The sequence below is a fragment of the Sebastes umbrosus genome, chromosome 11, assembly GCF_015220745.1.
Source record: "Sebastes umbrosus isolate fSebUmb1 chromosome 11, fSebUmb1.pri, whole genome shotgun sequence".
NCBI lineage: Eukaryota > Metazoa > Chordata > Actinopteri > Perciformes > Sebastidae > Sebastes > Sebastes umbrosus.
In genome coordinates, this window is record NC_051279.1 from 9,099,480 (window position 1) to 9,115,009 (window position 15,530).

A 15,530-nucleotide genomic window follows, 5' to 3' on the forward strand; every position below is an offset into this window, starting at 1 on the left:
CTCTCATCACTGACAGCTCACTATCTATCTGATCGATGGATGTTTTTTTTTTCTCTGGAGATTCTGCTCGCTGGATCTCACCAGGCAGCAAAGTGCATTTTAAGACTCTTCCTCCCGGTTCCTCTATGGCCACTTTAGATAATGAGACTTATGGACGATAGTGTCCCGATTGATTCATCTTCCAGGACCCAACCCCCCTCTCAGCACCAGTGAACAGGCAGCAGGTCATGACCTGTGTGTAAATGCATGTGTGCGTGTTGGGTTTGATGAAATGGGGAACGCCTACAGGCAGCGATAGATTTATAATCCAATATTCCTTAGTAAGGTGGTTACCAAGCGGTCGATGGCTCTATTTTTATCTGCAGTGTTAAAATCTATTAATATCTCTATATAGGCTGAGAAAGCATTTCTATAATCCAAATGATCTGATGCGCGCAGCGGCAGCCATTATCTTAATGTTGTGATTGATTTTCTACTCTTCATTGTGTGCCCTGGAAAGCAAACTGAGGCCCAGTTTGACGGTAAATTCCTGTTCTCTTCCTTCTTCCAACCTCTGTGAGGCCACATCTGCTTCCCGTTTTGGCGCACACTGTCAAAACCCCACCACGGAACTGGAAATGGCTCAGCTCATCAAGACGCTGACTCAGCCCATCACGGGATGTTGCTTCTTGCTATTACTGTTGGCTCCGTAATAGCAAGAAGTAATCTTACATCACTGGCCGAGTGAGATCCCATTTTCTATATGCATCCCTGATCCATACGAGTCCCTCGGGGGACACATTACGTAACCCTTAATGCTGTTCCCTGTTGAAATGAATTGTGTTTAAGCACCAGAAAACATTCAATTTCTTCTCCCCTGCCAATCTACTGAGAGGCTTTAAATCCTGATCTGAACTGTGTGCACTTTTCACTGACCAGTTCAGAGATTAGAGGAGCAGACACCAAAGAGATTTTAAAGGCTTGTTTTGATTCCAACAGATTAGACTGTGTTGTCTTTTTTCATTCCAAGCTCAGATTGTTTTGTCGAGGGAAAAATAGGAAGTGTATTCGCTGAAGTTGTCGTCGTTTTTAACCACACTGATTTTTCTTCTTTCTGAATGGGTGTGAATGAAAAAAAGATGTAGTAAAAATAAGAGAGTCTGCAGAGGGAGATAAAAAGCCTGGTGTAAAAATCATTTTGTTTTAAAGGCAAGAAATACATTTCACAAATTATGTCTTTTTGGTATACTAACATTGTTGCGGACAGTTTGTCATTTTTTGTGTTTATGAATTTAATGAATCAATGCTGCCCACTCCTAAAGGAAAGGAAACCTAAACTGCTGCTTTAAATGTATTTAATAGTCATCAGGGTAACCTCTATGCTGTAAAATAGTCCCAGGATAATGTGTGTGTGTGTTTTCTGCAAATTTCATGCTTTTTTTACTGAGGATTAAAATATAAAGTCAGACTGAAAGGAAAAGTTCAACAGTTCGGGGAAAATGCTTTTTCGCTTTCTTGCTGGGATTTAGATTATATAAGGCTACAGCTGCTGGTGAGACCAGAACATACAGTAACGCCCCATAAAACCACAATTATTGTTTTTACCCTTTGATTTTGCACAAATTGAACAAACTACATATGACCAACCCGATCTCACACTCAACTATTCAAATACCGCCGATAGGTCAGCGCCCGCAGGCATTGGAAACTGACGCACGGAGGCACCCTTTAGCGACTGAATGTGACGAACTGGGCTTTCAACAATGTAAACCCACCCGCGGTGTTATGCGACGGTCGGAGCAAGGGACGTAGTATTAATAGTGTGAGAGCCCGTTCAGGGCAGGAGGAGTGGTGGTGGATGGGTCAAACAAACACAGGACTTTCAACCAAGAGACTTTCAACCGTGTGAAACTAAAATAACGTTGACTTATATTGTCACTCAAGAGATAGTCACGTGACTCGTTGACTCACGTGAGTCGCTAGTCAGTGAAGTTAACGTCAACCACAACCGTTTCCTAACCCTAACTAAGGGGTTGTGTTGCGTAAACCTAACTTCCTGTGAAAACTGAAGTTTATTTTGAAAGGACACTAAGCATGTAACGAGCATATATTGACATGCCATCCATGACACATCCAAAAGTAACGCAGGAGGGGCATCCCGTACGTTGGTATCAGACGGCGAGGGGCACTTACCAGGTATTCGACGAGTTGGGAGTGAGAATGTGTTGCTATAACATATTTATTTATTGTTAGTAGTGAGATTTAGAGGTGCTGGTAGGCAGATTTTTTGACCTTTGGACATATTTAATGAACAGATATAAGAGGGATCTTCTCAACTTACTCTGGCCAAGAAGGCAGATAACCTTTTTTTCCCCAAAATGTTTTGGCTTGTTTTAGGCTTCAACAATTAGATGTCCAAGATAGAACAAATGGTCCAATATTCTTTGAAAAATGTTTAATCTTTAAAAAGTTAGGTTGAAAAAAATACCATTTCTATTTATGTTTGCTATGCTCCAATGATAGATGGTTTGCGACGAGGCAGCAGATAGAGGGTGGAGACTCAATCAGGTCTGCAGGAGACTCAGCAGCTCCACAGGAGGTGGAAATGGTTGGATGGTAGCGGCTTGGATTAAAAACAACAACTAAAAAATATATCTTTTTGAGCTCTAACCACTTTAACTATGCCTTCAATGTATAAATCTGATTATTTCTGAACAGTACTGTTTGTTCTACGAGAGCACCAGACATCAGAAAGCCCTTTAAGTTCCCGCATTCATCCAAACAGATTAGATCAACTTTCAACCTTTTGATTCCAAACTGAGACTGTGTAATGAAAAGATCATTTAATATCTATTCTCATAGAAAACAAGTTTAATGCTGCAGCACTTTGTTCCAGTTAGTGAATTCGATGCATTAAGAGACTCATTCCAGAGGGCTATATTTGGAAAACTGTGACCTGATTTTTGTAGCTGTGTAATAATATTCAGACAGACTGAGGTCACCAGGTGAGTCACGGTGCAACGAGAAGAAATCATCTGATGCACAATATAAATATATGTATTTATATAATCAGAATTAAGTTAAGAGAACCTCACCAGAATGTAAAATGAGGTTGAACTAACCAGACTGTGTTCAGTGGTTCATTAGGGTCCTTCTGGCCACAAAGTGATTGTGGGACAAAACATAGAACAAACAACAGAACACAGACAGCAACAAGAACAAGGACATGCAGCACACAACATACTAATACGCACAACACACGTCTCTGAATCACAGGTACATCCATGGGGGGTTGGTTTTTGACTCTTATTTGGATTAAGGTTAGGGGGTTGTCTAAAGTTATTTTTATTAATATATATATATATATATATATATATATATATATATACAGGAGTTGGTTGAGACCAAGATAAGATAACAGATAAGATACTCCTATATTAGTACCACAGCGGGTACATTTGCAGTATTACAGCAGCAAAGGGGACAGTTCAAACAACAAGAGGTATCAGTAAAAAACAATGAAGATATAATAAATAAGTAAACAGTAAAAAATATTACTAATTATGGGCTGTCAAAGTTAACGCGATAATAACATGTTAATGCAAAAGTTTTAACGACACTAATTTCTTTAACGCATTAACGCAACTTGCTACTTTTAGGTTTTAAAGCTAGAGTGAAGATCATCATATGAAACTACAAAACCTAAGGAATCCTTTGGCACCAGCCATGTCATAATAGCCTTTTGCGAAGGAGGCTAAATAACGCTCCAAACTTACACTAAATTTTGGCGAGGAAAAACTGGCATGGTCATTTTCAAAGGGGTCTCTTGACCTCTAACCTCAAGATATGTGAATGAAAAATGGGTTCTATGGGTAACCACGAGTCTCCCCTTTACAGACATGCCCACTTTATGATAATCACATGCAGTTTGGGGCGAGTCATAGTCAAGTCAGCACACTGACACACTGATAGCTGTTGTTGCTTGTTGGTCTTGAGTTTGCCATGTTATGATCTGAGCATATTTTTTTATGCTAAATGCAGTACCTGTGAGGGTTTCTGGACAATATTTGTCATTGTTTTGTGTTGTTAATTGATTTCCAGTAATAAATATATGCATATATTTGCATAAAGCAAGTATATTGTCCACTCCCATGTTGGTAAGAGTATTAAATACTTGAAAAATCTCCCTTTACATTTTGACCAGATAAAAAATGTGTGATTAATTTGCTATTTAATATTTGAATCAATTGACAGGCCTAAAAATATATTTAAAATATAGAAGTAAAAAATATAGTAGTAGACAGACTGAATGGATAGTGAATGGTTGAGTTTATATTATTGCACATGAAATATGTAATGTTAATATTGCACAGTATGGATATTGCACATGAATTAGTGAATTAATGAGTTTTCAGTTTTTGGCATGTTCAGTCTACAGGGTGCAGTGTTGGTTGTACAGTCTGACAGCAGCAGGAAGGAAGGACCGGCAGTATCTCTCCTTCACACATCGCGGGTGAAGCAGCCTGTCACTGAAGGAGCTGCTCAGTGCTGTCAGAGTGTCCTATATGGGGTGGAACCTGTTCTCCATCAGGGATGATAGCTTAGTCATCATTCTCCTGTCTCCCACCACTTCCACCGGGTCGAGGGTGCATCCCAGGACAGAGCTGGCCTTCTTAATCGGTCTGTTTAGTCTCGTCCTGTCAGCAGCCGCGATCCCGCTGCCTCAGCACACCACTCGCTGATGCCACCACAGAGTCAAAAAAGGTCCTCAGGGGTGATCCCTGCACTAAAAAAAACCTGAGTTTGCTAACTCCCTCACCATGAAATCATTAACAATTATTATTTTATTTGAGTGTCCATGTAAATGTATGCTCTATGTAGTGCCCTCAAATATTCATACACAGCTGTGTCTTTTCAAAATAAACTTCAGTTTAGTTATCTTACGTTTACTTAGCTTTTAGGTTTACTAACGCAAACCAAACTACTTGGTTAGGTTTAGGAAAATATTGTGTTTTTTTTTCACCTTTATTTATTCAGGGGAGGTTCACTGAAACCAATGCTGTAGTTTTCAGGATCACATTCACACAGTTACACATTCACACCTGATGATGACCGTCGGTATTTGACGCCATGGGATCGAGAATGGGCCGGAATCGGACGCCGAGGGCCACTGACTAAGCATGTGTATTTGACGAGTTGGGAGTGTGAACAGGTTAAAAAAGCAGGCAGCAGTGTAGCAGCGAGGATGCAGAGGTCAGCGTTGTTGTAGACTGAATGAGCATCAAATATTTATATTGACCACCTATTGTGCAAAATTGGTCGTGGATATGCATGATTGTGGGTTGACTATAAAATGACTTCTGTGTCTTTCTGTTTATTTAGTTCAAGAGCAAGATGTTTCAACACTTACTGGCCATACTGCTGTAAAGTCATGCCCCCCAGAGGATGAATTCAATTCCCATTAGCTTTCATCTAGCATTGCATGCTAACCTAAGCATTCAAACGTATCCACATTTAGCATGATACTAGAATCAGGGATGCAATGAACATCATGTGGGTTGTGTTTAGGGTGTGCACATTGATTAAAGTGCTCTTTAGCATTCACACCTCAGGGGTCAATGTATCCAAGCTGTACAATATGTCTCCCTTGATCTGCGCCATTAATCAGTGTCTCCCTCCTTTCAGGGTTTTCTTGGAACCAAAATGAAAAACATTCACAAACGGAGTGATTCCTCTTCTTAGAGAGATTCTGGTGTTGTTCACAACTTTAAAATAACCTCCACAAGTTGTGATTGATTGCTCTTTATGTCGATGACGCCACCTGATCGAGTAGGAAAAAAAAGTGTTTCATGCATATAGGATATTGCCATGTAGTTTATAGTTTCCAGATAAATGGGTGGAATAATTTATATTCCCATTGGGATTTTTAACAAGTCTGTCTTCAATATTTTTTCACCCACACTGACACCGTGGGGGCGGTGATTTAATATAGAGTCTGCTGGGGGATCTGTGCCTAAAAGATGCCAATTCTTTTTTGAGTAATGCTTCTGGACTTTGGCAAGTATAGGTAGTTTTGATCTGAACTGAGATTCTTTGGTCTTTTTCAATTCCAGAAGTAGTGCATTTTGCTATTGTACTAATATTCTTCAATGTACCGCTGGTTAATAACCAGTTTAACATAATTAATCTGTCTTATTTCTTTGATTTTTTTGCCATGTTGGTGTTCATTTGAAGATATCATTTTATACATCTTACTGCATTGACATCAGACATTTATGTTATTGTAGGTGGGGAAGTGAAATGCATGGAGAAATCAGTTTTCAGTATCTGTCTGTGTACATCCAGACCTCTTTTGTTTCATCTAATAATTATATCCACAAATAACATCTACTTTGAAGATGGCAATCATCTTTTAAGAGTTGGATTCATATTTTTCGTTGAATGCCGATTGCTTCACTTTGAAATATGTTCTGTTTTTCACACCTCTTTAAAATTAAATTCAGTTCAGTTTACTTTTTTCACACCATATGTCCATGGGAAAAACAAACACAAAATGAGTAAATTTGATATGCTGCATTTTGATGTAATGGACTCTTAATAAGCAGGGTCCATCTGTTAATAACTAAGCATGTGAATAAATATGTAAATAAATTAAATGTGATATTAGCATTACATTACAGTCACCAACCAAAAACAAACAAACACAACAATTATCATCTGCCAGGTAGGTGTGCAAGGTGAGAGGTTTTATTCAAACACAGTAAACAAAAACATGAATCATGTGCGCTCAGAAATGAAGCACGACTATTAGCATTGAATCCAACCCTGACAACCCAACCTTCCCTTTTGTATCTTTGTCATGTGCTGTTGACAAAATTATCAACGAATCCGAAACTGGCAGCAAAACAAAGTCATTCATGATTCCTGGCATCTATAATCTCTTTATACGGCCTGGTCGTTGTGCATCTGTGCCTTCAGTTGCTGCACACATGTGCTGCGATGTCTAAGGGATTAGTATTTATCTAAGCAGAGAGAGAAAACCCCTCCACATCACGCACACTGCAGTGAAAGCCCGATTCACAAACACAAGCTGCACACATTCATAATTTCTCCATTGGTTGATCCGTCACGTGCTGTTCCGTCAAGTTCGCTCTTCAGGGATTAGCCGTCGACATTATATTTCAAAGTGCCTCACGATTCTGTCCTTTAATTCATATTTTTAGATGGGGGTTACGCCGAAATTGCTGACACTCGAAAATTAAATGAGCTCAGGGCTTGTAGCTTAAGTGATACTCTCTTTATAGTCGTGCCAATATTTTAACTCTAAAGAATACTTGAGCGCTCCGCATTAGCCGGACTCTCATTAGAGGAGGCAACAGCTGAGACCTCAACATGGATTTAAGAGCTAAAAGGTCTATTTGTGCTTGTATGCTTCGGTCTGTGGAATAGCATTAGTGTGACCTTTGAAACTGGGTGATAGTCCATCACAGCTTCCATTCATAAAGGAAGAGATTTACATCAGTGGGTTTACGGAGGTTTAATTATCAGGAGCTCCAAGGCTTCAGAGAAGAGGCATGTTGGAAAATGGAAAAACAACGGAAGGGGGATTAAAAAAATAACTGCCAACCTTTACGACACAACCTCTGCAAGAACACTGTGTGCCCTGCTCATAATGTGTCGCTTGTTGCAGGTTTTGAATGCAAATTATATGAGTATATGCATGCTGTTTGTAGCTTTACCTATGAAAAAGTAATGCACTGCATTTTTTATATATCCCACAAAATCAATTTGTATGTACTCTACGTAATTGTGAACCAGGTAGTATAAAGAGTGACAAATGGCGTGTATGGGAGGAGGTTGGGGTGGGTCAAAAAACACCAGACTTTCTCCCAGGAGACCGCTTTTCGTGTCCCGTGTGAAACCAGAAGTCAACGTTAATTTATTGGCCTCTTAAATTCAGTACATAAATTACGCCACTTCCGGTGTTACTTTAACCCAAACCCCGATCTTTTCCTAAACCTAATTGAGTAGTTTTTGTCACATAACTTTCGTACTTAAGTTACGCCACTTCCGGTACATCATAACATCTTCTTGTGTAACATGACATAACCACAACCTTTGTCTAACTAAGTATTTTTGTTGCCTAAACCTAACTAAGTGGATTCTTGTGAAGAAGGAAGTTTATTTTGAAAACACTGTAACGGAAATTGACACTGGACATTTGTAGGAAAATGCACAAAAAATGAGGAATAACTTTTTCGTAAGATACCATACGAACCGTTGTATGATAATACGTTGGTATATAGTAGTGTTAGGAAGTAGTAGTTCTGTATTTTCATTTCCAAAAATAGTTTGTCACAAATGTGTTCCCATTATGTAATCACTGCATCTAACATTTCTTCCTCATCACCACCTTGGTTTTAGGGAAGGGGCTGTCTGTTGTTTGTTTCATTACAAAAAACATTACAGAAAGGACCGGATCTGCTAAAACAGAAATAATCCCTGCATAATGTTCATGGCTATAAGAACAGGCCCAGCCTGTGGATGGCAGCAGGATGACCAGATGTCACTGGCAGCCATTACAAAAGGATGAGTTCTTGAGATGCCCCTTTTCTCTCCCCCTCCCCCATCCAAGCACTTCCTATTGGCTCACTGAGCTGAGGTGCATGCTGGACAGAAGCCAGTGTTGCTTTGCTGATTCAGACATTATTATTAACTACCATATGAGCCATGTCAGCGCTGTGGCACAGAGTTTTCCTACACTTTAATAGACACAGTGGGTCAACCTACCTTGACAAAGTTTTATGCTTTTGGTTTCAGTAGAGAGTTTTAGTGTCTACATTTGTGTAGGTCTTCCATCCTGACATGAGGTCACTTCAGGAGAAAACTCTGTTGTACTTTTTGACATTACAATGATCCAATTAAAGCCACAATCCTTAATTCAAATATAAATGTAAACAAAGGGCTCTTTCCATCACTAAAATTCAAAACACAACACTGGATCCTGCCAATTGGTGTGAATATAGGCTACTTACAGGGGTTAAAGTGGGCCGGAACGATCCAGAAAGACGTTCCAGCACCTTCGATTAATAAGTAAATGAATATAATTGGCAGTTTCATTCATAATAATGTCAAGCGAGTTAATTTTTTGTGCGCTGCAGCCTGCCGTTTCTTCCGTTTCTTCTTCTGTGGATTGGCTGTTAGGGTTCCCCCACCTGCCAAATCCCACTTTAAACCCTGCTATTTATGATTTAAACAGTCAATAATGTTCCTAATCGGGTTCTTAAAGATATAAAAGCTGCATGAATAGATTGTTTTTGGGCCACTGGGGGTAGCAGAACAAGCTGAAGCAAATGAAGAATAGCGTTAGTTCAGGCAGTGCGCTGTAGTCTGGCTTGTATTGGCTGATTGGCATCAGCTGTTTTCAGTATGCCTCACAATCATTGGCTCATACTCAAGCTGTGTAGCTTGTAACGTCCAATCATATTCATGCAGGTGTAGAGTGTGGACATTATAATCTGACTCTATCACTGTTACTCTGCTGATTACACTCGTGCCAATACTGCTTGTTGCTGCTGTTCTCTCCACCACCCCAAACTATTTTGTATTGTTGATCTTAGAGCTCCAATCCCCAAAACAATTATCGAAAGGACGCCGGAAAACTCAACTCAAATTACTGATTAACTTTAAATGTGAGCACCAATTATGATAAATTACAGACTAAAGATTGTGTTGTCTGCTGGCTAAAGATCCAGCATTGGTTTACCTTGAAATAATGTTATTGAAGTGTTGTGGGTTTGAATCTCCCTTCATGACTCTGTCTCCCAAATGTCCTCATCACTCCCTAGTTTTTACCATCGAAAGTTTTCTGTTCTCCACACAAATACACACAAACAGAAAGGAAAACAGAAGGGGGCTCTCTGAGGTAACCAACCTGCAAATTATTCTCCTCACATGCATATGGACACGATGGATGTCAGCTGTTGATTTTGTCTAGCAAAGCGGCCACATGCTGTTGAGAATCTGGTCACGATTCTGCCTAATCATGCAGAAACTGCTCTCTACAAATTACACTAATTTAAAGGGCTGGGGATAGAAGCAAATTAGGTTCATAGGTGCATTGTAATGCCGAGGAACTGATACAATTTTACAGCTGATATTCATAATATGATTTCCCTTAGCGGCTGCAGGGTGAATATATAAAGTAAACAGCTCTGTATCGACCAATCACTGGTCTTGTCTTTGCCAGAGCTGCTGTTTTAGGATTTCCACCGAATCTCCTCCTGGGGGCCAAAGGTCAGATTTCATGAGACCTCCCTCCTAATTGGCTCTGGTCCTGAGGGTCCCAATCTAATTAAACCCCTCCGGGATTTACTACTGTACTCCCAAAACACTGACTGATGCAGTTCCATATGTATGTTGGCAGTTGACCTTCGGGCTATACTGTGCTTATGTACGGCTATTGATGAACTGTCTACACCCTACTTTTTCCAGGTCTTACTGCATATAAAAATATTTTAAAAATTCACTGCGCATATCTATAAATACATTGGATTCATTAAATTGTGGAATGCTGCTTTTATTATTGTTTGGATTTTTTCTAGACAGTTGCTTGTATGTGGAGGCTACCTCAAATATATTCCAACAAGAGCTAATTTAGCAATGCTGTGTGCTGACTGTTGTAAAACTTAATAACCTTTTGCGCATTCCTGTACATCAACTGAAGTCTCCATCCTCTCGCCCGTCAAGAGCAGCTTCCTGCCTGGCAGATGCTCCATGTTCTGCTTCAGGGAAAAGAGGAAGCGCAAGGCTGCCCCGCTCTAATCAGACAACCACAGGCGAAGGAGGATTAATTAAAATGGAAAGTGAGGTTGAGCCCCAATCCAGTGTTGCCTACTGGGAGCCAAAACGCAGAACTCAAAGCATCCTGAAAATCTGCTTACGGATTGAGAAAACAATCTCAGCATTTGCGAGGAAATTCCCTGATTGCATACGCTTTTAATACAGCTACCGAGTGGATACTTTATCAAAGTCGTTATCGATGTAAGAATTTGTTGCAAACATGAAATGAACATCCCAGATCTTATTCTGGCATAATCCCAAATGTTTAAAACTTCAATACGGCTAAATCAATATGAATAAAAGCCCAGATCCCTGGGCCTAAAAGACAGCATTATTTATTAAACTCCACAATAGTGTGCTGCTGGAATGAGTCCTAAAACCCAGAATAAGTTAGCATTTCGCAGTTTCCAGTTCCCTCGTCCCGAAGTCAAGGTTTTTTTTATTGGGTTTTTGGTTAGATGCCTGAAATAAGGTAAATGGTAAATGGACTTGCATTTATATAGCGCTTTTCTAGTCTTCCGACCACTCAAAGCGCTTTACACATGTCAGCCACTGACGGCAGTGGCTGCCATGCAAGGTGCCAAGGTGCTTATTTAAGTTATATTTATCTTAACTTATTCATTAATGTTAAGAAAACTTTCCATTCAAGAATTTGACCATTAAACTTACATTTTGACTTGAAGAAAAGAAAAAAAAATGGCCTTCAGCACATTTCTTATAGAGTCTCCAAAGATCCCTCTGTTGTTTGGAACAACCTGTCCTGATAAAAACAACTTTTAGGAGAATCAAGGGTTTTGAAACCAACTTGTTGAAGTGAATTTAGTTTAAATTCTGTCCATCTCCACAGACAGCCTTGTATTTGGATGTCTGCTCTCACCTCGGCCTCTGTTTGCCTTTTTTAGGTGTACTCGTCTGTTCCTGCTGCTCATGAATGGAGCTCTGACAGGCACACATGCTTAAATCCAGAGGGAAGGTCTCTCTGGATGGGTGATTTTTGCATTTTAGGCTGGGATGCATTCACTGTGAAAATGTTTCAAACAGTTGAATGCTTGAATAGTTCGGCATAGTTGGACAACGGCCTATAAGGTATGTTTTGCTCCCATTTGGTGGGTGTGTTGGAGCTGAAAACCAACGCAGCTGTGACAAAAACCCACCAGAGCAGTGATGTTTAAAAACACTACAATGCACCAAAAGGCCTTTTTTTGCACATGGAGACCAGCAGCAACACTTTGCCAGTTCAATCCAACAGTTTTTATCCAAAAAACATTTTGGAATCAATAGATACAGTACAATAAGTACAACTAAGATTTTCTAAAGAGAAAATAAAGTCTGCAGAAAGAATCTCATGTAGTGTGTGAGCGCTTGCATATGCTTGTGAAGACCAACTTACATGTTATACCTTGAGTAAGGACATTTTTGGAAAGTGGGAGCATTTTTTTCCTCAGTTCTTCAAAGGGTGGTTTGAGGTTTCAGACTTGGTTTTAGAGCTATGGGTTAGGGTGAAAGGCTGTTGACAAGCTCAACTGATGAAATGTGAGTCGACTCTGGGGCTTCTCGACTCAAATTATTAACATTTAGAGGCTGGCCCTACTTCACACAAGTTCCTCTGTCACTTCTCGTGTGTACAATCGAGAACACAATGAATACCCTTAAGGAGAGACTGTCTGAAAGTGTGTTCGTTATCCCAACCAATTATTTTATCCTTGTAAGGTGTCCTTGGGTGTCCTGAAAGGCGCCACAAAATAAAATGTATTATTATTATTATTAACCCAGTCGACAGAAGAAAATGTTGGTTTCAGTCTGTTTTCATTCCCAAGGCGTCAAATACCGATACTTTGTCACAGCCGTTGGCATTAGATACCGATGTTTAAGGGACCCTTTAACGATGATGGACTGAGCTTTCCATTAACTACGATGTAAACCCATCCGCTTCAATATTAAACACTCAGTGAAAGTGCGCCGGGAGTGTGGTGACTGGCATTCATCCAGGAGACCGTTGTTCATGTCCCGTGCATCACATTACAATTAGCTGTTCGTTCATGTCCCATGTTCACAGCATTCATTTTCACTGTATAAAAGTAGTCTTAAGCCCAACCATGTCGTTTTTTCCTAAACCTAACTATAGTGGTTTTGTTGCCTGAACCTAAGCACGTGTTTTTGTTTACCTCACAACATTAAGCACGTGTTTACTGCGACCGAAAAGAGTGATGCCAAGGGTGTCTGATTAATCGTCAGTATATGACGAGTTGGGATGAGAACGCTTTGAAATTTTCGAAAACCACAAATACGGTCTCTTTCGACATTTCTGAAACAGAAATACATTTCATATCAATATTTCTACATACATGTATATATATAAACATTACATTGTTTTAACTGCTCATGGCCGCTTTTGCTGTTTCAAAACTGCATTCTCAATTACGTTTAGGTGTAGGCAACAAAACTACGTGGTTATAGGTTTAGTAAAACATCATGTTTTGGCTTAAAATTACTAAGTTGTATGGGAAAATGATTTTTATGAGACCAGGCTGGGTAATCCTATTCAGAAATCAGTAAATGGAACTGCAAATGTCAAGTATCATCAATAAGAAATAGACATTTTCGATTTGTACAACTTGTGGTGTCTAACCCGTCTCTGATGGCAGGCTTCCAGTGCAGCCACTCAGAACAGCTATAAACACTTTTTCCCACTAGACTTGGTCTGAGAACACGGTGTACCAGATGGTCCTCACAAGTACAGTACAAAAGAGTTTGTGTGTGTGTGTGAGTTTGTGTGTGTGCAACGTGAGGTCCATGTTAAGCAGGTGAGCTTTCAGCCTGCAGTAGGAAGCGTCTCTGTTGTTCTGACTGGAGAGAAAAGGTCAGTCCACTGGGGGAACAATGATGAGAAGGAGTCACTTTGTTCTGAACACTTCTCGTTTTTCAGCATCGTCAGTTAGAACTGCATTGATAAAACAACAGCTGTACACTATCACCTCATACACCTCACAGTCTGAACAAGTGCTATTATGTCTGTATGATCCTGGTTTAAAAGGATGATTCAGGAGCTGAACTGAATTTAAGGAGCATGATGGATGGCCATTAAGGTTTTAAAAACAAAAGAGTTTTTTCTTTGGAAGCCTCAATAATGAGGAAAACAGTGTGTGTATGAGTGTGTTTGTACATTAGGGTATCTGCATATATGTGTGAGGAGGAGGAAGGGGGTATTCCTTGCCTCTACTACAGAGTCGGAGCCTACTCATCTTTATTGTACCCAGCTGTTGTACAATCCAGATTTTTGGCTTACCCACGCATATCTGCCTATCTCTCCCTCCAAGCTGTGATAGTAATGTACTGTCCTGGAAACATGCCAGCACTCACTCAGTGTGGCGGATCACAAAAAAAAAAATGAAAAAAAAAAAAATCACAAATCCCCTCAGAGCTGACAGCTTGGGGATTTTGCCACCCATATTATTATTATTTGCACGTCTCCGGCACCCTGGATGTGTTTTAACAATTACTGTGTTGACAAAAAGCTGCTTTAATGTGCATCAGTCTTTTGGGATTGCCGCTTGGTTCATAGTGAAGCACTACTATTTTTCTGTACCCAAAAATTGGGGTTTATTACAACTCTGGTCTTATTTTCATAGCTTTGGCTATCATCTATTGGTCATGGTAACACTGTGCTTAGCAAATTAATTGCTGAGATCTGGGAACACAATCACAGAGCTAAAAAGAAGCACAATGGGGAAAAAAAGCATGAGCGGTCAGACAATCAAACAGGCTGTTAAGCATTTATATATCTTAGCAATTGACCTGCTTTCAAATTCTGCTTAATGAAAAATTTAATTAAATGACATACTGTATACTTAGTTTCAATCATTCAATATACTTTAACATTACCATAACATTTCATAGTTTAGGTGAAGCCTCAGGGGGTTTCAGAGTGTATGACTATATAGAGTCAGTGAATTACCTCAATGACGTCAAACAAGTTTAAAAGGACCATGAATTTCTCAACCCAGTCGCCAGAATAAAATGTCGGCATTGTACGTTTCTGCAAACCACGGGCTGGAATTTCTGCACCAAACCGCATAGAAAACCATCCAACAGTTGTCGAGACATTTCACCGTGAACCACCATGTCAATCTGCTGGTGGCACAAGAGGAGAAAGTCAGAGAATCATAGAGCCACACTGCTAGCATGGCTAAAAACACACGCAGAAAGCTTTAGTGTTTGTTTCTTTACAGTAAATCATTTTAGGCTAAATGTGCTGCACAGTACGATCTTGGAACAGGTAAACTAAACTGTAACATCTCTGTTCTGTTGTTTGAAAGTTGCCAGAAATAAGAAAAATGGTTAGATTACAGGAATATCAATTTTTGTCTGTATTGTTGTGTCTTCATTAACATACAAGGGGTTCTCTGAAGCTCTCAAGTTTACAGGTTCCCAGTCAGATTGCTGCAGATTTGCTGGGTCACTTTAATTATGCATTACATTTTATGAATCAATCCTTTAGCCATATATTTTATATGCAAACTCTTTTACTTCACAAGTAAAGTAACTTAATTTATCAGAGAAGTGCTGTTTTATCATTTGTAAAGTGAAAGAAATCATGAAAACTACTAAACTACAATATTTGATTCAATGTTCTTATACTGCTCATGATTTTCATCACTTCAGTTATTAGTCTACTTTAATCTATTTTTTCTTCCGAATCCAGCCTCCTA